Consider the following 23,281-nt stretch of genomic DNA (forward strand, 5'->3'; position numbering starts at 1 on the left):
AATTCCATACTGCTAGAATTTCTTCCATGTAGCAGCAGGACACAATACTAGTAAAAATAAGGGTATAGGAAAGGGAGGCACCACTTGAGCATATAGCCCTCTTCTACACTAGGGAGTTATTTCAAAATAACTCGTCTTATTTCTAAGGGTGTGTCTAGACTACTGAGTTTTGTCAACATAAGTGGACTTTTGTCGACAAAACTATACCTGCGTCTACACTACTGTTGAGTTCTGTCGACATAATGTCGACAGAACTCAGCAGTTTTGTCAACGCTGGTAAACCTCATTTTACGAGGCATAACACCTTCTGTCGACAGAGTTCTGTCAACAGAAGGTGTTATTGCCTGTAAAGTTGCGTCTAGACTACAGGGTTTTGTCGACAAAGCAGCTTGCTTTGTCGACAGAACTGAATGTGTCTAGATGCTCTATGTCAACAGAAGTTTTGTTGACAGATACTGTCGACAAAACTTCTGTCGACAAAACCCTGTAATCTAGACGTACCCTAAATATGCAGAGCGTCCACACTACTAAGCCCGTTATTTTGAAATAACGGGCTGGTTATTTTGAAATAACTCCTGCTTTCCACGAGGAATAATGTTAATTTTGAAACAGTTATTTCGATATAACGGTACTATGGATGCTTCAGTGCCACTATTTCAGAATAACTACTCCCCAGAGTCAAAGTAATTACTCATCAGAGCTTCCTAGGACGCTGTGTCGAGGTAGCACGTCCAAATAAATGGAGACTGCCTCAGACTAATTTTAAGGCTTCTCCGTAGTATGGCCATGGTATTTTAAAATTATTTTGGAAGTTATTATTTTAAAATAATAACTTATTATTTCAAAATAATTTCCTAGTGTAGACATGCCCATAGAGAGCTGTGTAGGGTGTATAGTTTGCAGTTCTGGCATGTCTGTTCTTTATTTGCCAAAGCAGTTTGGTACCATCTATACTGCCATTTATATCCATGTGAGGAAGCATACATTTTATAGTCTCTACACATTGCCATAAAATTTATGCAATGTAGACATACTCCTAAGGTACAATTTTCATCCACACTTCTCATGGAGCCAACTGGCTCCATGCTGCACCCTATGCAGTAACATTTGATTCCTACTGAACCCTGCAGATGCCTAAACTCACCTGTTATCTTATTTTTCAAGGTAAAACTTTGCTAGATGCCCAAGTTTCTGCTTCTGAGTCTATGTACAGCTGTATCACACTCAGCCCTTGGACATCTGTCTCCCAAGTAAGTGCCAAAGCAACCCATAGGCTGCAAGAAGATAGAGATGAGTGAATCCCCTCACATGCAGCACTCAATCCAGAATGTCTGCTCAGAGGCTACTTTCCAAAACTGGTCCCATTACAAACCATGTTGAGGACCAGATGCTCACCTTAGTACCTTGAACGTTAGAGATCCATGTTCAATTCCCCATGTTGTCTAATTATTATCGATAGTGGAACAGTCATTGGGCAGAGAAAAAAGCGTACATGCAACAGTGTGAGAATAACTTTGTAGTTAAGTGGTTAGGGTACCCACTTGGGAGGAGGGAGACCCAGAGTGTGGTCCCACTGGTCCAATCACTTCCATTTTTTATGGACAGTGCAAAACCTTCATTAGGATAGTCTGAGGGAACCCTATATCAAAATACCCCATAGTCAAGTAGTTTGTGCATTCTCCTAATAAGCAAAGGGCCTCTTCTCAAATCTTCTCTCCCTCTAAAGGAGAGGGGAGAAAAGACTCTTACTCTCAGAAAAAAGACAGGCACCTTCTTCCAGCCTAGACTTATCATAGAATTGTAGAGCTGGAAAAGATATCAGAAGGTCATCAAGTCCAGCCCCCTACTCTAGACCAATCCCAACTAAATCAACCCGGCCAGGGCTTTGTCAAGCTGAGACTTAAACACCTCTAGTGATGGAGACACTACTACTTCCCTAGGTAACCCATTCCAGTGCTTCACCACTCTCCTAGTGAAATTTTTCCTAATATCCACAGAAAGGGGTAAAAATGGTACCTGGATGTGGCCCTCTGTCTTAAGTGTACACATAGAAAGAGTAAGCTGTTACTTGGTACCATTATTTCTATTTTTCTATCTTTATCTTCTTTGTAACCATTTTTAAGATCTATATTTTGCTAGCAGTATCTATATTTTGCTAGTAGTTAAGAAATAGAGCAATAGCCATTGCAACAATATGATTTATAAGCTTCCTCAATAAACCTGTAACTGTTTAAGTTTTAACCTGACTCCTTCAGTTGCTGTAACAGAACCAAGCACAATTTAAAAGAACTTCAGCCGGTCTAAAGGGACAGTTATAGGAAGAGCTTGGGCATTTGGATCTGTGTCACTCCCAGGTGACAGGATCCACTGGGGCATCTTTCAGTCTTTCCCCAAGGCTGCCCGCTGCGAAGGAATTATGAATTCTAGCAGCTGAAATCTAAGATGTAATAAGATCTTCCTATATAACGGGGCGTCTGTTGGCCTGCTGGCCACCCTCTGCGATGGGACCCAGGTCCTAGCAGTAAAGGCACGGACGTTAAACCTTTTCTCGGAAACATACACACACACACACACACACACACACTGCCCTGACCGTGGGCTGACACTTCCCCTCAAGAGTTGTGTATCTGCTTCTCCTTTACTTGGAGAACTCCCCCTATGAACTCCCTGGGTGCTTATGTTAGTCAGTGGGGGTTGGGCTCCGGATATCCCCCCTTTTGCCAGCATTTCCCTTTGATTAGCTTAGGAGACTCTCAGCCTACAGTACTGCCTTTTGCAAATCTCATTCTTAGGTAACTCTCTCTCATCATTCATTGTATAGAGTGCCTATTTCAGACTATGTGGATGATAGTGTTGTTCCCGGGATTTTGTAAGCATCAAAAAATTAAGTGGTGTAACACTGAACTTTCTCACTGAAAAAAAAAAAAAGATGTAGTTTGGCTCCTTCCACTCATTTCAAAAATTAAAAGATTAGATAATACATTGAGCAGTTAGTGAAAAATGTTGCATTAACTCAATTATCCATTATTGAGGAGACATTAAAAGATGCTGTTTAGCTACTCTTTTTATATAATTGTTATATACTGAAAAGATAGAAACTGACAATACTTTAGCTTCCATTATTGTAATTAGACACAGAATACCACATGCAGTGTAATTAGTCTTTCATGACAAGAGGAGCAACTTGATTAGCTCATACAACAGTGTGAAAACACTGTTATAAAATGTTTACGTCTCTGAAACTATCAAACTTTCAATTTTTAAAAAGTAGTTCTGAAATATAAAATATTCAGTTCCATAACCAACTGCCAGATTTATTTATTTATTTTATGTTATTTATTTTTTTACTTTCTAGTGAGTTAGAAAGTGGATGCATCATATTAAAAAGAAGGATGGAAGAGAAACTATCATAAGATCCTTCATAACAAATAAATAAATAAATAAAATAAAGAGCAGTCCTGTGCACCTTAGAAGGATCAGGGCTTTTGTAGGTAAGATCCACTTCATCAAATGTGCTGGAACGGAAATAACAGCATCCAAGATTTATATATAACAAGAAAGGAAGTACATGTCAATTGTAGGACCCGTGGTAAATAAAAATAATTAAGTGGGCTGGACATGAAAATGCAGATGATAATGGCAGGGAAACTGGCTTAGTGATTCGTTAACCAGTGAATGTTTTTATTCAAGCCTAGGGTGTCAGACTTTTAGATTAATGATAGAAATGTAGCTGTGTTAGTCTGGGGACAATGTAGCACTTTAAAGACTAACAAGATGGTTTATTAGATGATGATCTGAGGAAGTGGGTCTGGCCCACGAAAGCTCATCATCTAATAAACCATCTTGTTAGTCTTTAAAGTGCTACATTGTCCAGACTTTTAGATGAATTCCAGTCTGCAGTTTTTCTTTGTAATTGGGTGGCAAAACTCCTTTGTAGAAGAATGGCTACTTTTAAATCAATGCTTAAGTGACCAGATAAAATGTTGACCTACAGATTTGTGTTACCATGCCTGATGTCTGATTTGTGTCCATTTATCCTTTGTCACGGAGACTGTCTAGTTTCGCCAACATACATGGCAGAAGGGTATGGTATCCCCAATATCCTTAGTTATAGTTGGTCCAGCTATGGAACCAAAAGCAACTGGGGAATGGTAGAACAGTCAGCTTAAGTTCAATACCTAGAAACATACTAGAAACAGTAATAAGTTGTAAGAACCCATATGATAAGATGACAGTAATAGCTACCATGAATTTGCCTGGAACAAATCATTCCAAACCAACCAAATGTCCATCTTTGACAGAGTAAGTGACCTCATATATGGGGGAAGCAGTAGATAAACTCAATATATATCATAATAAGACTTAGAGAAATTGGAGGATTTGGCCACGAGAAATCTGATGAGGTTCAACAAAGACAAGTGCAGAGTCCTGCACTTGGGACAGAAGAATCCCAAGCATTGTTACAGACTGGGGACCAACCAGCTAAGTAGTAGTTCTGCAGAAAAAGGCCTGGGGATTACAGTGGATGAGAAGCTGGATATGAGTCAACAGTGTGCTCTTGTAGCTAAGAAAGCTAATGGCATATTAGGTTGCATTAAGAGGAGCATTGCCAGCAGATCCAGAGATGTCATTATTCCCCTTTATTTGGCTCTGGTGAGGCCACATCTGGAGTAGTGTGTCCAGTTCTGGGCCCCCCACTACAAAAAGGATGTGGACGCATCCGAGAGGGTCCAGTGGAGGGCAACCAAAAGGATTAGGGGGCTGGAGCATATGACCTATGAGGAGAAGCTGTTTAGTCCGCAGAAGCAAAGAGTAGGGTGAATGGAAGGGGGATTTGATAGCAGCCTTCAACTTCCTGAAGGGAGGTTCCAAAGAGGATGGAGAGAGGCTGTTCTCAGTGGTGACAGATGGCAGAACAAGGAGCAATGGTCTCAAGTTTAGTGGGAGAGGTCCAGGTTAGTTTTTCTTAATATCCATTTCACTAGGAGAGTTGTGAAGCACTGGAATGGGTTACCTAGGGAAGTAGTGGAGTCTCCATCCCTAGAGATGTTTAAGTCTCAGCTTGACAAAGCCCTGGCTGGGTTTATTTAGTTGGGATTGATCCTGCCTAGAGCAGGAGGCTGGCCTTGATGACCTTCTGAGGTCTTTTCCAGCTCTATTATGCTGTGAACCTACAGGTGTGCATCCTGTAAGACATTGATGTTAGCAGTTAACATGAAGCTTAAGACTTGCAAACTTTGGCATAGATAAACTTAAGTAGATCATAAGTTATAAGAAATGGATGTAGGAAGTGAGGGAGAATCTTGGGCACATGACCTCAAATGACCATAGAACAGGTGCCGGCATCAGCTTCTGGAAGGTTCTAGATGGAACATCTGACCACAAAAAGAGTTCCATGGCAACTAACTGATGTATATGGTAATGGGCTGAAATCAGAGATATACTAACCTATAGGAAAAGGACACCCTGGCATTGCTAAGGAGAGGAAATATAAATAAGTTATAAGGGTAACCCCTCTTCATATGCATTAGACCTGGTAATGTCAGTGTAACAGCCTGTACTTATAAAATTAGCAACCCAGGGCAGCAAAGGTAGAGACCTAGATCTTGAGAGAGGCTAGAACGGTGGCCACTGGTAAAGACAAGGAAGGTAACAATAAGGAAAATAAGGGCTAGCAACCAGGTTCTGAAAAGCATAGCGTAAGTATGGCTATTACAATGTACTTTCTGTATTATCTCTGTTTTATTTCTATCCACCTGAGTTAGCATAGATCTGTAAATAAGTGATTTGTAAATATACTATAAGAAATATTTTATGAGTGTTGCACCTGTGCACACTGGGATTCCCAAATGTAAAATCTCTCTCTCATTTTCTACGGGATGACAGAATGCACTTTTGTCCTGCCACCCTTCTGCTCTCAGCCACACAGTCTCTTCCTTCCCCAGTACTTCAGGGGGGCGATGCCATGTGGACTCTCCCCTTTCCTCTTCCCCATTGCTTGGAGGAATCTGGGGCTGCCACAGACTCAGCCCAGCTCTCCCTGGCAGCCAAAGGGGCGGTGAGACTGGTACCCGGAGCAGGGGGTGTATGTGTGAGAGAGAGAGACTGGCATTGGCACAGCCTCAGCCCTGGCCATCTCCGGAGGCTGGGGGTGGGACTGAGACACTGGCTCTGGCATGGTCCCAGTCCTCCCCAGCAATGAGCCCTCCCCAACGCAAGAGACTGGTGCTGGCTCAGCCTCAGACCTCTCCCCTCCCCTGTCCCCCCACAACCAGAGGAGGGGGGAGAGACCGGTGGGGGCAGACCCTGAGCCTCCCGCCAGCTGGGGAAGAGGTGCCGAGACATTGACGCTAGTGTGGGTCTGGTCCTCCCCCGCAGTCGGGAGTGCTGAGAGACTGGGGCAGGCACGACCCCAGCCCTCCCCAGCAGCTGAGTGAGCCAAGAGACTGGCACTGATGTGGCCCCCAGCCCTCGCTGGAGGCCAGAGGGAGGGAAGGAGAGAGTCACTGCTGGTGCAGCTTCGGCCCTCCCAGGCAGCCGGGTAAAAAACTACCCCTAGAGAGGCGGGCTGGTGAGCATGCTGAGCAGGGGACACAGCCCACTAGTAACAAACAATTTTTCTGGCCCTGATCCTGGGATCAGGACCTGTCAACTCTCAGAGTAATATATGGGAATTGTGGGATCAGGCTATAGACAGTAGGAGTACATTATAATGTGATCTTTTCTGTATCACAAACTGAACATGATCCAACAATGAGATGCACTCACCAAAAAGGTAACAGTCTGGGATGTATTAACTAGAGTGTCAAAGCTAAGACATTGGAGATAACAGTTCTGTTCCACTCAGCTCTGGTGAAGCCTCAGCTGGACTATTTTGTACAGTTTGGAGAGCCCTGCGCAGATACAAAATTTGTATCCGCATCTCCCAAAATGGTCCACAGATGTTGATACCGGTGGCAATAAAAGTAATATCTGCAAATTTTTAGGGCTCTCCCAATTTGGGTAGCACACTTTAAGGAAGAGAGAAACAAACTGCAGGAAGTCAGCCCAATGGAAAGAAATACTGGAATTCCCATCACTAGAGGGTCTTACAAAACAGACTATATCTGATAAATGTTGGTCTATACCTAGGTTAGACAATCACAGGGAGCTGGAGTTGAATTCTCAAATTTCCTTCTAGGCCTACATTTCTATGATTCTATTACTTTAACAGAAAAAAGTTTTTTGAACAATTTATTTACACTGTGTAATTAATGCAACTGTAAATCACAACTTATTCATATTTCTTGTTTGCATGGACTTTCATCATATAAACACGAATGCAACTACAAAATGATGACAGGAAAGTTAAGAGCATTTTACAGCATCTGAAAGTTTGAGGGTACAGGAAAAGGTGTTTATTTTTAAAGCAAGTTGATTAGATTTCAAATTGATAATGTCACATTACATAAAATATGAAAAGCACCACAATTTGTTAACTGCACTACATTTAAGGTTGGCTTTTGTTGCGTGCTGACTATTAAATAAATAGAAAGCTTTTAAAATAAAAATTAAGTTATATTACCAAACAGCAGGTATCAGGCTCATAACCATAGACTAATTGTTTCTCCAGAGAAAAAGCTCCATGACAGCACAGTCAGCCTATTTCTTCAATTAATTACAACTGTAAATCTAATCTGGAAGTACTGTGCTATTCTCTCTGGAAAATGCTAGTATTTCAAAGTATTTCAGGTCAGATTCTTTTAAATAAAAGTTGTTGCAATTTACTTTATTGGGTTAAAAAGTACTTCTGTATAAACATCACTCTCTCCACAAATGAATAATTTGATCTAATTCCAGAAATTAGCTTGTTTTATGCTCTTAAATTCCTTTGTGTAGATATTTGAAAATACAGCTAGGAACATCTGAAAATTTTACCCACCATCAATATTCACTCCCTAGGAGTAAGCAATAGTGAGTCCTAATTACTTTGAAAAACAAAGCTGCTTCATCAGCTAATAATCTTACCATCTACTCTCACAGCCAGGTAAGCACGAGTTCTGCATGGCAGCACATTGTCTTCACAGTTTAAACACATTCACACACCAACCACCACACATCGCTAAGCTAGTTTGTTGCTATGGTTGAACAGCTTAAGTTTGACAGAAATTAAAACAGGAAATTTTCTGAATCACCTGAAGTCTAATTCAGTAATTTAGTATATATGTACTACTTGAAATACGTCTGGGGTAGACAGATCTTCAGTATTGTCATGGACAGTCTGGTATTTTCACCTCTGTCCAGTTTAAAAAAAAAAAATCAGAAAATACCCGTGTCCGATTTTTTCCCCCCTGCCAGGAGACAAAATTACCAAACACCTGGCAATCCTATCACACTCCCTCCCCCCTCCGCTTACCTGGTTCTGCAAGGGAGCTCTCTTCCAGCACAGAGTAAAAAAACAAGATGGCCACCAGCAAAAAAAAGCCCCAAAGGTCTTAAAGGGGTCATGCTGGGTTTTGTATTTTTGTATTTTTTTTGGCTTAACAACATTGGGGTCCCTTTTTTTTTTTTCCCGATTAAGCCATCTGGTAACCCTAAACAGGTGGGTCAAGAATTTAGGTTAAAGGTGCTTTGGAATTTATAAGAAAAATAAAACAATGTGCTTAAAATAGTGCACTGAGACTGTACTTCAGTTAAAAAAGTATTCAGCTTATAAGTAAAGAAAGATGTGTGATTATTAACTCTAGGTGTATTTTCATACATACCTTTCATTTGACTCAATCCCTTCAGCATTACACAAGGTACTTGTAATGAGCAGGGGTGGCTGCTCACTGACCCTGAGCAGGGAAGAACTCCTCTCCAAGCCCAGACAGGCCAAGCCAGGTCCTGCCCCTTGAACTCCATGGAGGCGAAGGGGCAGGGCTGGGCAAGGAGCATAAAAGCCCAGTCCAGGAGCTCAATAGAGCTTTAGCCACTGGAGGAAGCAGAGGCCTGCCCTGAGTTCCCAAGCCATGAGGGCCCAGAGGACCTTGCAGAGGCTGAGGACTGACATGGACTGTTCTTGCTCCAAAGAAGAGACCTTCTACACCTTGCCTAAGGGTTCAGACTACCATGACCCTGAGGACCAGCAGCCAGCATGGAGCTAGGTAGATGCGGAAGGGGAAATTAGGAAGTGGCCCAAGGGAAGCTGATGGCTGATTTCATAAGATTTTGGAGTGCCAGCGTGTTGTGGGCCAAATCCCCGCTGACTCCAGTGGCAACCAGGGCTGCCATTGCTAGGCCCTTTGGCCCAGGACGTGGTGGAGCAAGGAGGGCTCACGTCCCCTTGCACCACACATGCTGGGTAGGAGTCACTTGTTCCTGGGCAACTCAGGCCCTGTGGTTTGAAAGGGGCTGCTGGACCTTTACATACAAGCCTGAGCACAGATCAGGGGCCCAGGACTAAGCTAGCCATCTTACAGTACTTTTATGCCAATTATTTAGCACTAAAAGTAAAAAAAACAATTGCAGTGTAGTCACAGATAATAGTAAAATACAGTGATTCACAGATTATGCTGGCAGACTGAACCACAACTGTTAATATGTACTAAATAATCTGAATTAAACCACTGTGTGGATGCTTGCATTCAGAATTAAAAGTACCTTAATTGGGTATCATGTAATGAACTTTGGAAGCAATTTACAGCAAACCAAGTAAGGTGGCCTTAATTCTCAATGAATCTACATCTTTGGGGTTTAATGCAGATTAACTGTTAACATGAACTAACTAATTTAGATTAATTTTTCCTGAATGCCTCTTAAAACAAGCCCTGAGAAGTAGATGGGTTTGGAACTTTTTTGTATTCTATAGCCATTCAGCACTGTAGTTGGCTCTACTAGTGTTATTCAAGTTGCATGTCCATAATATATAAATCAGTTATCCATTTGAAATCAAATTTGAAATCAAATTTCTTCCAGAAGAACGTCTGCACATTTATACACTTGGAATGTGCTTACAATCAAAGTTGACCAAGCAGAACTTTCTAGTAGTAATAGTGTCTGTTAGTGCTCTTGTGTGTGCCCTGCCTTTCTCTGGTTATAAAGCAGTATCCTTTTCTTTGAATGGTCTCTGCATGTGTTCAAGCCACATCTACATTACAAAGTTATATATAAAAAACAAAATCACATGAGTACAAAGCTACCACAGTTAGTACAATTGTTTGTGTATGCACAAATTTAAAACTTTAACAAAAGATTGCAGATGACCTTTGTGATGGTAAGGAGGAGTGCTGGCCAGCACTCAGTGACTAACAGGTTAAACTCAGATAGCTGGGGGTGATGGTAGGAAGCTAAAAAAGCCAATGAGAGACTGTTTAAATTTAAAGATATACCTGCCTGTTGCTCTCTCTGTGTGAGTTTAAGCAAGGAGATGGGGGGGGGGGGGGGGGGGGAGAAAGATGAACTAACCCAGGCAGGACTACCATGCCTAAAAGGAATACTGGGCATGGAAATGGACTGGACCTTGAAGTGGATCATGAGTAGATAGGGGAAAATGTATATTTAGTTTCAATCAGGCTATTTTCTTTGAGGTTTTTTTTTTTTTTGGTTGGTTAAGCATCTGTAAAATCCATGCCCTTCCCTCCCATTCACTATCTCTCTGATACACCTTAGATAACAGTTTCTGTATTTCTAATCTGTTTTCTCAGTTGCTCTGTAACACCTAGCAACCAAATATGCTTTATCAAAGCTCTCTCTTTGTTTTGTTAAACTCATTTTTAAGTAGCAGAAGCTCTGTGTATGTGTGCCTAAGACTAAGAGGTCAGTTTGCTTTTGGTTTTTTCCTCACTCTGTGTTAAGAGAGCTTGAAGGGAGGGAGGTACACATCTGGAAAAAGTTCAAGTGCTTCTTTCTGGATTTCAGAAGGAGTTTTGTTTTTTAACACTTGATGGTGGCAGTTACCTCCCAAGGGCAGAAGCTTATAGAGGTAAGGTGTTTAAGATCACTTGTGGGCCCCCATATTCTGTACTCTGAGTGCCAAAGTGGGGAACAGCCTTGACAACCTCCATGGAAGTTTCATCAAGGTCTCTCAGGAGGATTCAAGAGGCATGCCTGTGTACATAAATAAAATGCTCTACATGCTCCCCTCTCCAATCTCTCTCTAGAGGGCAATGAAAAGCCTGCATTGTTGTAGAAGAGGTAGTAGTACAAACAAGTAATGTAATGAAGAGTCAAAAGCAATGTCCTGCTATTTGTGGGGAGAGGACAAATTGGGGTGGTGGTAGTCAGGGGAGCCTACAATGGAATTTTTTTCTACACACTTGACTAAGGTTCCTTCCCCTGCATCAGACACAACCATGCTTAACTGGCAGGAATGGCTGGATTGCGGTGAAGTAAACAATGGGACCTGGGTCGCTGCACAGCTGGATCTATTGATCACTGGCACTCCATCCTTCTCCTCACTGTTCATGGCAATGACATGTGACTTGGGCTCTTTGCTCAATATTCTACACGCAACCCTGGATACCTCCAATCTCCAGTGAGTGTGTACTCTGTAAAAACATCATTGTCTATGGTTTAGCACCTGACTGACTAATGGCCTCCCTGACCTTTTGATAAGCTTGCCACATCTTCTAACCTGTCACATAGAATTACTGCTAGTCCCGGTCACACTGCTTCTTCCTGCATCCCCTTTACTTTTCTAAAGTTGTATCAGAGCAGTGCCTGCAAAGCCTCTTCTCCCCTCCAGACAGCAGCATGTCTGGAACATATAGTCACCTAGACAGTTGCTTCAGTAGGGGAAAGCTGCTAGCTGACCAGCTTTTCAATCACAATCAGGAAAATAAGATTCAAAATCTGCAACGCTTTAAAGGGAAGGGCTTGCTTCTGGGTTCATTGGCTCTGGGCAATGGCGTTCTCAATGGTGAAAACTGAGAAGCATTGTAGGACAGCTGCTGGAGGCATAGATAATCCAGCATCTACATGCACAGTTCATTAACCTAAGCTCAATGCCACTCAAAGAGATGATGTTACATCAATGTAACAGGGCACTTCCATTGACGGGAGACAAATTATGTGTAGCTACATACACAACAAGATTGATATAAGTTGCTGTGCATTAATATGACTTTGTAGTGTAGATTAGGCCTCTATTCTTGGGAGTTTGAGAAGCAGCACTTCCTTAGGACAAGCCAGCCTAAATAAACAGACTGTAATACTGTTAAGTGAATTATGCATCTGATCTAGAGGCTTGATCTAAGGAATAAGCCTTATGCATTCTTAGCATCTAGAATGTGTAGTTTAGCTTCCTTTAATGGAAGTAAAGGTTAGGGGGGAAAGGCAGGCAAATATATGACCTGGCTGAATTTTTACCATTTTGAGAGAAAGATTTAGTTTAGGATGAAAGGCCACTTTCTTTAAAAAAAAAAAAAAAAAAAAAGCCCTATCACAAAATAGGATCAGTCAAAGAGCCAAAGCTCCCTCACTCTTTTTATGAATGTAATAGCTGCAGAAAAATCTGTCAGTTAAGATGATCCAGGGATCATATTCCCACTGGTTTAAAGGGAGGCTTTATAGGTTGTGGTCCCATAAGGATGTGTGTCCTCTATATAGCACGTTGATGGATTTGGCAGAATTATTTTTCTCATATGTATTTTTCACACACACACACACAGCACTAGACATAATATTGACAGTTACTTTAAAGCAGTTTTTTTCTAGTTATCAATTTAAATTTTCACATTTCTGGAAAAATAAGGGTTTCAGACAACCAGTGGGTATCAGATAACGTAGTAGATGCAGAGATTCAAAAATCAAAGTTGAAATGTTAGAACACAACACCGCTTCAATATATAAATAGCCTTAAGTCAAACAATTTATTACTCTGCATTTCTGTAGATTTTTAACATAGTAGAAAAATATTTTAATTGCTTTGTGAAATCAACATTTATTGACATTTACAAATAATTTAATCCTACTAAGCCTAAATATAGATGAACATCAACCACTTCAAATATTTTGGTGTGGAAAATAAATGAGGTATTCACTACACATGTACCTCAGTTTACATGCTTGATAATATTCTAACTACATGGGGTTAAATCAAAGGAAGCTATTAGGGAGAACGAAACAAGAAATGAGAGACACGCCTCCAAAGAGACAACCAAGGATATGCAAGGTGTTTAACCTGACCCATGTCTTGGTTTCTCTAAGCAAGACCTTAGGATGTAACAGCTTACAATGCCTCTTAAAAATATTGTGATTTTCCCATTTTAAATGGAATGCCTTGAACTAGGATAATACTTTTAAGTGGTTATGCTGCTAAATTAGTCAATATTTAAACACAATTAGAGTCGAGTAACAATATAAATTTGTAAAGCTTTTTTTTCCAGGTTATGCTGTTTGGGTTTTTTTAAATGACACTGTGCTTTGTTAATCTACCTGAATAATCAGATCACAATCAACACATTTCACAGCACTTGCTGGAGGGTGGCAAAATCTGGTCTTTCTACTGCATTTTCCTTTTATGCTTATTAAAGTTGTTTATTAATGGAATAATATGGAAGCAACAGAAGTTCTATTTAGGACATACAGCTGTTAGGTGATAAGATGTTATCTTATCAACAGTCTTCCATCATCAGGAAAACCAATCCACTTGGCATCATTTTTGCAATGACTTACTACAGGTTGGACCTCGCTTATCTGGCACCCTTGGGACCTAGCCTGTCCCAGACAAGAGCATTTGCCAAACCAGGGGAGGTCCCAGCAGTCGAGGGGGCCAGCAACTCAGCCAGGAGCCCTGTGTTGGGAGAGGTGTGATGTGGAGAAGCAGCAGGGAGTTCTGGACCCTGCAACTGGACAGTAGCAAGAGGCTGGCAGTGGCAGATGTGAAGTTCTGGCCCTAGCTGTCGAGCTCGGGGGTGGTGGCCATTGCCAGTCCCCAAGCTCTGCAACCAGAACTGAAGCTTTGCGGCTGCCGACCCCTTACTACTGTCCAGCCACAAGGGCCAGAACTCCCTGCTGCTTCCCACACCTCCCCTCCCCCAATACAGGGCTCCCAGCTGAGTTGCTGGCCCCCTCTGCAGCTCCTGCACCACAGCCTGACCTCCCTATACCCAAGTTCTGTGGTGCAGGAACATCCAAGGTCCTACCAGACTATGGATGTTGCCTGACCAGAGAATCCTGGTTAAGGGAGGTGCAACCTGTACTAGATCCATAGATACCAAGAAAGCGCTCTGAAGACGCGGTGACAGTATAATAGTGGCTAAAAGTCCTTTTAATATCTTTTGGAAACAGAAAGATACAACGTAGTTAAAACTTTAATATGAAAAATAAAATCTTTCCATTAATGTCTTACTATCCTCTTAATAGTATAGCCTTCTCATCACTCTGATGAAATGAACAAAGAAAACAATTCTACTTACATATGTATTTATGATTTCAGGATGCAGGTTGCAAGGGAATATCCCTACACTGCCTAACCAATGAAAGCTAGTCTAAATGCAAGTTCCTGAAAAAGCCTTAAGTCTTCATCCCCAAAGGCATTTTAACTAGTTTTCTATTGATATATTTAGTTATTTCAATTCTCTGAAACAAATTGCTTCTTCAAAGTAATCACCAACGCCACTCCATGTTCATAGGTGTAGTTTGATTTCTATATTTGGTGTGGCAATGGATGGGGAGGTGAAGCGAGGTAGGGGTGTATCTTGGGCTCTAGATGCAGAAGGTGAGGCTTGGTAAGGTAGGGATTGAAGGTGGAGGGATTGACAAAGGTGATTTTGATTCAAGGCTCAGTGCAGGAGGTTCTGAGTATAGAAGGGATTCCAAATGCAATGAGGTTAAATCAGAACTGGGCAAAATACGACATGCAGGACATATCTGGCCTGACAACCCATAGCATCTGGCCTTCAGATCCCGCAGGGAGCCCCAGGCAGGCTCAGAAATGTGGCTGTGGGGAGGTTTCACTTTAAAAACTGAGCCTGGAGGGGATGGGGGGAAATTTTAAAAGCTGCTCCTGCCCCCAGCACAATTTCGATAGGCAGCTTCTGGCCAGAAACTTGTCAATGGGAGCCACCTGTTTCAATAACAGGCAGCCATGAAACACAAGGGGCTCAGTTATTCACAGAGCACATGGCTGCAGCCTGTGAGAGAGATGAACAGGAAAGGAGCCAGATTCAGGAACAGGCTGCTGGCTGTTAAGTCTCCTAGCCAGAGCCTGCCTCTGGCACCCCAGCCCCCCATTTCCCAACTCTCTGCCCCCTACCCTACATATCCAAATCCTCTGCCCCCTTCTGCACTCATATCTACTCCCAGATCTGGCACCCTAATCCCCTGCCCCAGATCAGTCCCTTCCTGCCCTAGCTCACAATCCAATCCCTTACAGCCCAGTCCAGTGCCCCAAGTCACAACTGCCTTCTTCACCCAAACTCCCTCCTTTACCTCAAGCTCCCTTCTGCACCAAGCCTCCATCCGAGACCCTGAAACTCTTCCATTAATATCAGGAAAGAGTACGGCCCTCAACCACTTTCCAAATTCTTGGAACAGCACCCTCCCCACTCTGGTAAAAGTTGTCCACCCCGGGTTAGATGTGGGGAGCTGTTCCCCAGCCAGTCATCCCTTAAACCTTCCACAAAGGGGTGATAGTGGCAGGGAGTGGGGGAATGGTACATAGTTTCCCATGAGGTCCCTGGGTGTGGATCTGACTCAGGTCACAGCTGCTCCAGGGGATGAGGGTGTCGTGCCCTCCCCCACAACACCCCTGGCTGACCAAGACCCAGAATTCAGGTTCACTCACTTGGGCTGTACACTGTACAGACAGATAGAAAACAGCTGTGTAATCTAGCTCTCCTGAGTCACTGTGTTCCTGCCCTCCATTTCCACAAACCATGAGGAGGAAATCAACCAACTAGCATTAAACATTTGGTTGGCTGAATCCCAACTTTCCACCATTTCCTCCTAGGATCTGAAGTGGAGGGGAGCAAGCAGCAATGCCACATGCTGTGTGCCTGCTGGTTAATTTACCATGTGATCTATGCGGTAAGTCAACAGGAGCTGCTCCCCCGCCCCACATTACAGCACCCACATGGGCACACTGACCAACCAGCAGAGCATTTCTCTTATCACTGCTCATCCTGCCCCTCCCCCCACAACTATACCCCACAGAGAAGTAGTACAGTTAAGGGAGAAACCTGAATGTGCCCCCCCCCATACACACTCTGCTTCTGTGGCACATCCAATTGGATGGGCAATGCCTCCCAAGGTCTCAATCAACACCCATGTCCATATTCTGTTTTGCTAAGTAGCTTTCAACCTAATCTCCAAAAGCTCCTCTTTTCCAGGCAAGAAGCATTCAGAATCTGCAGTTAAATCATCAGACCATAGATTGTTGCATTAGAACATGGAGAATCTTAGAGGATGCTGTTCTTTTTTTAAATCAGATCCACAGATATATGGAAGAGCTTATACTAATCACAACACTCTGCAACTGGCGCAGTTAACAGAATACTATGCTAAGTTCTAGATCTTTTAGGCTATACCTACACTAAGAGTTTTCTTGGCAAAAAATATGCTCAAGATTTATTGCAAGAAGAGGTGTTTTTGCACAAAAAGGTAACGTCCATACTGTTTGTTTTTGCACAAAAACCCCAGCACAAAAAATGGATTGGCAGAAAATATGCAATGAGATCATGACTTACGCAAATGATTCCCTCATTAGCATATTTTTATATAATCTCAATTGAAGTATCCATTGTCTAGATCAGCATCCCCCAAAACTTAATGATTTATATAACACCTTCTTTAAAAAAAAAAAAAAGTTATATAACACTGAATTTATGGAACATCAAGCTTCTGTATCAGAATTGGGAAATTCTTATTAATCTGTAACGGACTATGGAGAAGAAAACTTCACCAGATATATGAAAATATCTCCCAAAATTAAACAAAGTAAACCAGAACAGCATTCAAAGCAGAGTGTATCTAGGTGTAAATATGAAGCTGTACTGGAACTACAAGTATTTTCAGATTTAGTTACAGTTTACAATAAAGATACAAAGGGAATTCATTTTAGCCAAAGAGATTAAAAGGAATAAGAATGGATTCCACAAATCTTCTGGCAGTCTTAGGCAGGAGGGAGGCAACAGGAGAGAGAGAGAAAGAGAGAGAGAGAGAAGGCCCATTAATAATTATAAAGGTGTGGTATGGTGAACAAAGTAGTTGCATGCTACATAACTGCTTAAAGATTGGTCTAATTTTAACAAAACAAAAACTTGACAATGAAAAACAAGGACACCCTCGCAATAGTAGTGATAGAAATGTAGCCGTGTCAGTCTGGTGTAGCTGAAACAAAACAGGACTATATAGCACTTTAAAGACTAACAAGATGGTTTATTAGGTGATGAGCTTTTGTGGGCCATACCCACTTCCTCAGATCAAATAGTGGAAGATATGGTTGTGACAATATGGAAATGCGTCTGGTCCACGAAAGCTCATCACCTAATAAACCATCTTGTTAGTCTTTAAAGTGCTATATAGTCCTGTTTTTTGTCCTTGCAATAGTAGTTACTCATTAGTTCAAACCAAATGCAAGGAAATACCTCTCCTTCGATAGCTCAGCTCTGGATTCAGATCATAATTTTAGGTTGAAGCCCCTCCCTTCCGACAGGAAACAGGTAAGAAAATACTTGAAAGGAGTATAAATGTAATGAGATGAAGTAAGGGAACTACCTAATGAATTTACTAAGCAGCTATCAATTATTTTGTGAAGTCATAGAAAATGACAAAGCACCAAAGGATTTTTAAAGAACAAAAATAAGTAGGCATGGAAGGATTAATTTTTTGATTACTAAAGGTCAGCCAACATTGATTTCTCTGTACATGCACACAAACAGATAAAATAATATTTTCATATGTAATAAATGAAATTTAGAAATAGGTGAAGTAAGAAAAATGCTGCTTGATAATTTAGTTTGATTTAAAGTTAACTTCATCTACTGACATGTGATGTTGACAATTTGTGATGTTATGGATAAAGATTTCACTTTTTAAATTTCAACCTCTGTCGTTAAATTATTGTCTGAACTTTGCATAAATTCCTGCAACTGAAAATTGGAACTGATAAAAATTAAGTTGTTTAAAAATAAACACTGATGTTGTTCATCAATTATAAAAAGTAAAAATAGCATTTTGCCAAACCTATAATGGAGTTAGGTAACTCTTTAAAAATTTAGTTATCAATTATATATTAACCAAAACTGCAATGACAAATCTCACTTTGCAAAATGATGTTTGCTGGGATCTGAGCACTCCTTTATTATAACTTTCAGAGTCAGTGGGGGGGGGGGGGGGGGTAAGGAACCTTAAGTGCAATGATTAGCACTAAATCCAGTTTGAACGAACACTTTCATTAGGAAGATAGAAGCAGGAACAATTGCACTGCTACCAACCTGGGAGGAATTGGGAGGCAAGTCAAGCTTCATATCTACTCTACAAGGATTGTGTAACGTGACAAAGTATTGTCATACAGTATTCTAATTTGATCATGGCACTTCATCGCTATAAATTTAAGAATGAAACAAAATGAAAATTAAATTCACTAGATGTTACAGAAGCCAGAAAACCAATGAACTATACATAAAGATAAAAGTTAAATCCTCTCATGCTTACCTACATTATTTTAGATCTGGTCCACAAAGCATACAATCTAGTTACCAAAAAAAAAAAAAAATGCAACTTTACACAATGAAATGCAAACTTCATACAAATAAATAGTTCTGTTCAATTGATATTAAATATGAAGCCTCAAAGCAATAAGTCATCCAACAATATTTTATGTTTATGCAGTCTAATCCACCAAAACAAGATTTACCAAGTGTATTTAGTACTAGATCAGATACAATCCATATTTTCCATGTACATACTACATAGTAAGTGCTGCATAATGGTTTCAGAACAGAGTGGTTGGAAAGATCTATTAAGTTGCTAATCTCTTTATGGCAGCAATGCTACCAAACAGACACATCCGGGACAAACAAATTTTCAACAGTTTAATTAAAAGAGTGCCATCAGACTGCTCTAAAGGATATGAAGTAAAGAATGCTATACTCAACAAATAAGGCTTTATAGTTTTCTGTAATATTTGTTTAGATAACTGCCCAATTAAACACAACATAAGTTTACAAAATCTTCATTAAAGAGGTATAGGTGGGATTGTGCTGTACCCATGAATAAAGGAGAAAAATTATTCTGGCAAGATTTTGTTTTGTTTTTCACCTTTGTTTTGTAGAAAAAAATATTAGAATTTTATTGTGCATTTTCAGATACGGCTTACTGTGGCTAATTCATCTAACATTTCAAGACTGCAAACTTCAAGCTCTGAGTCTTAATTTGAAAACAGTATCTTCCTTCCAGCATAACAAAATACATGTCAAGTTACACAGGTCTACTTTGGACCTGTCTTCAGCATTACTAGAAGGGAAGGTTACTCACCTTGTGCAGTAACAGAATCCTTCGAGAGGTGTCCTCTTGGGTGCTCCACTTAAATGTATCAGCCTCACTGTGCACAGTCCAGAGATCTTTGGTAGCAGTCTCCAGCTGCCGGTGCGTGCTGCACTATCGCTCTGAGCGACAGGCATGCACCAGTGGCCATTCCCTCCATTCTCTCGATGCCGGAGTGTGTTAGCCTGGAGAAGAGGGGAGGAGGGTGGGTGTGGAACACCCATGGGGAAACCTCTTGAAAAATTCCAGTTACTGTACAAGGTGAGTAAACTTCCCTTTTTCCATCAAGGGTCCCTGTGAGTGCTCCATTTAGGTGACTCCGCAGCAGTATTCCTGCTTGGTAGTGAGCACTCCATGATGTGGATTGGTTGCTGGACAGTATGGTCGGTCCAAAGCTAGTGTCAGAGTCCTGAAAGGACTGAATAGTGCAATGTTGAGGAAAGACGTTGAAGAAAGCCGTTGCGGTACATACTGTACTCATGGAACACTCCCGTATAACAGTTGGTGACTATTTTCTGGGTATAATCCAGTTGTATGCATGTAGACATCCATTTGTATATTATTGTTTGGAAAACAGGTCATCCCCTGGACCGGTCTATGCACTACACAAAACAGTCTAGGAGTATGTTGGAACACTCTTGTACTTTCAAGGTAGAAAGCTAATGCCCTGTGCAACTCTAGCATGCCTTGCACACCTCCAGTCCTGCCTGACTGCTGTTCTTGGGTGGTTTCAGGAAGATCAAAGATACATATATTGGTTTGTTACATTGGACTGAGGTAGGGATCTTAGGCAGGCATTTTGGGTGGGTTCTAAGGATGACTATGTCCTTGTGGAACACCATGTATGGCGGGTACACCCTGCGTGCCACTATCTCTCTTAGCTGATGTTACTCTGAGAAAAGCTTTTTCATTGAAAGGTGGAGTAACGAGTAAGTGACAAGCACTTGAAAGGCCGTCCCCTTAGTATATCTAGTGCTAGAGCCAAAACCCATAGTGGTGCTGGATCTCTGTAGTGGATAGAGATTCCATATCCCTTTCTGGAATCTCTTCACACACAGGTGGGGAAAACCCAGAAAACCCCCAGAAAACCTGTATGGGTGGGCACATCACAGACATAGCTATCAAGTATACACTGAAGGAACTAATTGGCAGTCCTGTGTCCCTCAGGTGGAGAATATACTCTAGCATGTCAGATATCCCCGCCATGTGTATCTAGCACTTGAGCTGAATTCCAGGCTTCAAATCAGGCCTACTTCTGCAGGTAAGTCCGTCTTGTAGTGGGTCTCTGAGAATTGATCAGAATATCTGTGACCCTATGAAACCACGTTACCTCATTATTTGAAAGCCAACAAGCATCCACTCATAGATTAGTGTGTGGAGTCCACGATGTGGCATGCATCCTTTGTTCTGGGTCAGCAGTGCTCATAGCGGTGGGAGCTTGTATGGATGAGGAGTGTTGAGTTGCAGTATGGGATGGTACCAGATGGGTCTCTGCCCACTGGGGGCTACCACTATGCCACTTGCTACATCCTGTTTAATGTTCAATATCGTCTGCTGTATAAGAGGTATAGATGGAAACACGTATGCCACTGGGAAGTCCCAGCAGACTGCAAATGCATCCCTGAGAGGACGTGGTCTAATGCCTGCTCTGGAACATTACAGGGGGCACTTGTAGTTGGCATGAGTTGCAACGTGTTCATTACCAAATACATTTTTCTTTTAAGAAATAGGGTTATTTGAGGGACTTGTTGATTTCCCGTTCGTGGTTCTGTGGGAATGGTCTACTGAGGGCATCCAGTAATAGCTTGTCCTTGCCCAGTAAATGCATTGTGGTAGGTGTGATGTGTGTGAAACACCATCTCCACCATTTCATTTCATCCGCACAGAGGCTGAGCAATCTCATGCCTCCCTGTTTATGTAATATGTTGTTGCGGTATTGCCTAACATCAATATCACTGTTTTGTTCAATATGTGCTCAAGCAGTTGGGAGCATGCTCGTCTGACTTCCCTGAGCTCCAACACATTGGTATGGAGCCACAAACCCTGTTGTGTCCACTGTCCCTGTGGTATCATGCTCTCCACGTGGGCTCTCCATACCCGCAAGGATGTGTCTGTTGTGATAGTGACATGTGGCAATGATGCCTGAAATTGAGACACTATGCATGCATTGTGCAGGATGGCCTTGACCCAAATGTGTACATGGAGTGTCCTGTGGATCGAACAGGGTCTTGGTCAATACACCAGATTTAGCCATGCCTATAATGGCCCTATATGTTGTTGAGCATGTTGGACTACAAACGTGGCTGTGTGTCCAAGTATTTGCAGGCATGTACGCACCGAGGAGCACATACCACTTGCTATCGACACAATCTATGGATTGGCAATGATGCTATACAATGGTTGCAGTCCAGCTGCGCTGCTGTAGGAGTGAAGGAACATTTGTCCAAGTGCAAGAAGAGCCCAAGCGTGTCGAGTAACTGCCTTGTTGAGCGTTATGCTCGCTGCGTGCCCCATACATGGGTGCCATCACCAAACAGTTGTCGAGATATGGCCACATGTTTATGGGCACTCCCCATAGGTGTGTGGCTATCCCAACAAGGAACTTGGAGCGTACTCTGCATGCTGTCGACAGGCCGAAGGGGAGCACCACTGCATTTGACATGGACCTGGCTGCTGTATCCACAGCATCCAGCACTGCTTGTAATGCTGTGCAAGAGATCCGAAACCTTCCGTCATATTTGATTCAAATTGTTCCTTTATATCTTCTTGTCGATACTGAATAAAGGAATTGAAGGATGTCTGTCGTAAATATTTTGCCACTAAAGGTACATAATTAGCAATTCTGGTTGAAGGGAAACGGAGGGGTATGCCTTGGTTCCTATAACATCCATCCCCTTTATCTCCCAGTCATGATTCTGCGTTCTGGCTTAGTGCTATTGCTTTCCCCCTTGAAGTGGCAGCCTCTACCACCAAATTCGGAGAAGAGTCTGAGAATAGGAATTCTACCCCCATAGGGTATTTCTTATCTATTTGCTTGGAAGTCACCAGTACTGATGCACGGGTCTTCCATATGGCCTTAGCTAAGTGCACTCTTCACAAAGTGAAGGGGCTCAGGAGCCCAGAGTACTGAACCAAACCCCATACAAGAGCTGTCCTAATAAGCCTGCCAGTCTGCTCCAGATGGGGCTGAGGTAAAAGATGGCATTTTATGCTCAAGACTGGTTACTAAGTACACAATAGGAAAGTTCTTCCTTGCAGAATTACAAATTTTCACTCCCCGATTTAAAACAATGTCACAGTTGCTTGTACTGTTTTAACTAAAAAGTGCAGCTTACAAGAACTGGATGGAATTTTCAGGGGGAGCCAGGATATAGAATTACTTTTATCCACTTATTCAAAAAAGCATTCAGGCAAAGTAATAGATGCAGGAAGGTCTAACTGAGTAACTAAAATATCAGACTAACAACAACATCCTTACAAATGGTAATATTTTCAGTGGACAATGACAAGCAAAGGCAACCTTTAGGAATATAGCCTACAGTAAAGCTTCATCAAACAGCAATATTTGTATATTTCACAGTCTAGAGGAACTGAAAAAAGTATCAGAACTAGACCACGTTTACTGAATATTAAACAGATGAATAATGAGAAGCAGAAGAACTTCTGAGCTTCAGCGGCATCAGTAGGTAGGGGGAGACTTTCATATTTCATTGAGACTTACACTACTACAATGCAATACTTGTTCTAGTATTTCCTCTCTTTAGATTAGGGGTATCATCAATCCCATTCATGGAGTTGTCAAAAATCATTTCCTTTTCTTCTCCACTTGCAT

The 23,281-nt window shown here is 41.8% G+C and overlaps 1 protein-coding gene and 1 long non-coding RNA gene across 5 annotated transcripts in view; one reads left to right on the plus strand and one right to left on the minus strand.

Annotated features, from left to right (window-relative positions):
* Positions 1-23,281, minus strand: part of TUSC3 (tumor suppressor candidate 3) — a 260,616-nt gene that overhangs the window by 221,915 nt on the left and 15,420 nt on the right. The gene's annotated exons all lie outside the window — the stretch shown is intronic.
* LOC112546679 (uncharacterized) lies at positions 5,422-22,245 on the plus strand. The gene is made up of 3 exons (XR_003090392.2): positions 5,422-5,699; positions 20,617-20,710; positions 22,028-22,245. It is a non-coding gene; the product is annotated as an uncharacterized LOC112546679 (long non-coding RNA).

The sequence above is a fragment of the Pelodiscus sinensis genome, chromosome 5, assembly GCF_049634645.1.
Source record: "Pelodiscus sinensis isolate JC-2024 chromosome 5, ASM4963464v1, whole genome shotgun sequence".
Classification (NCBI taxonomy): Eukaryota; Metazoa; Chordata; order Testudines; family Trionychidae; genus Pelodiscus; species Pelodiscus sinensis.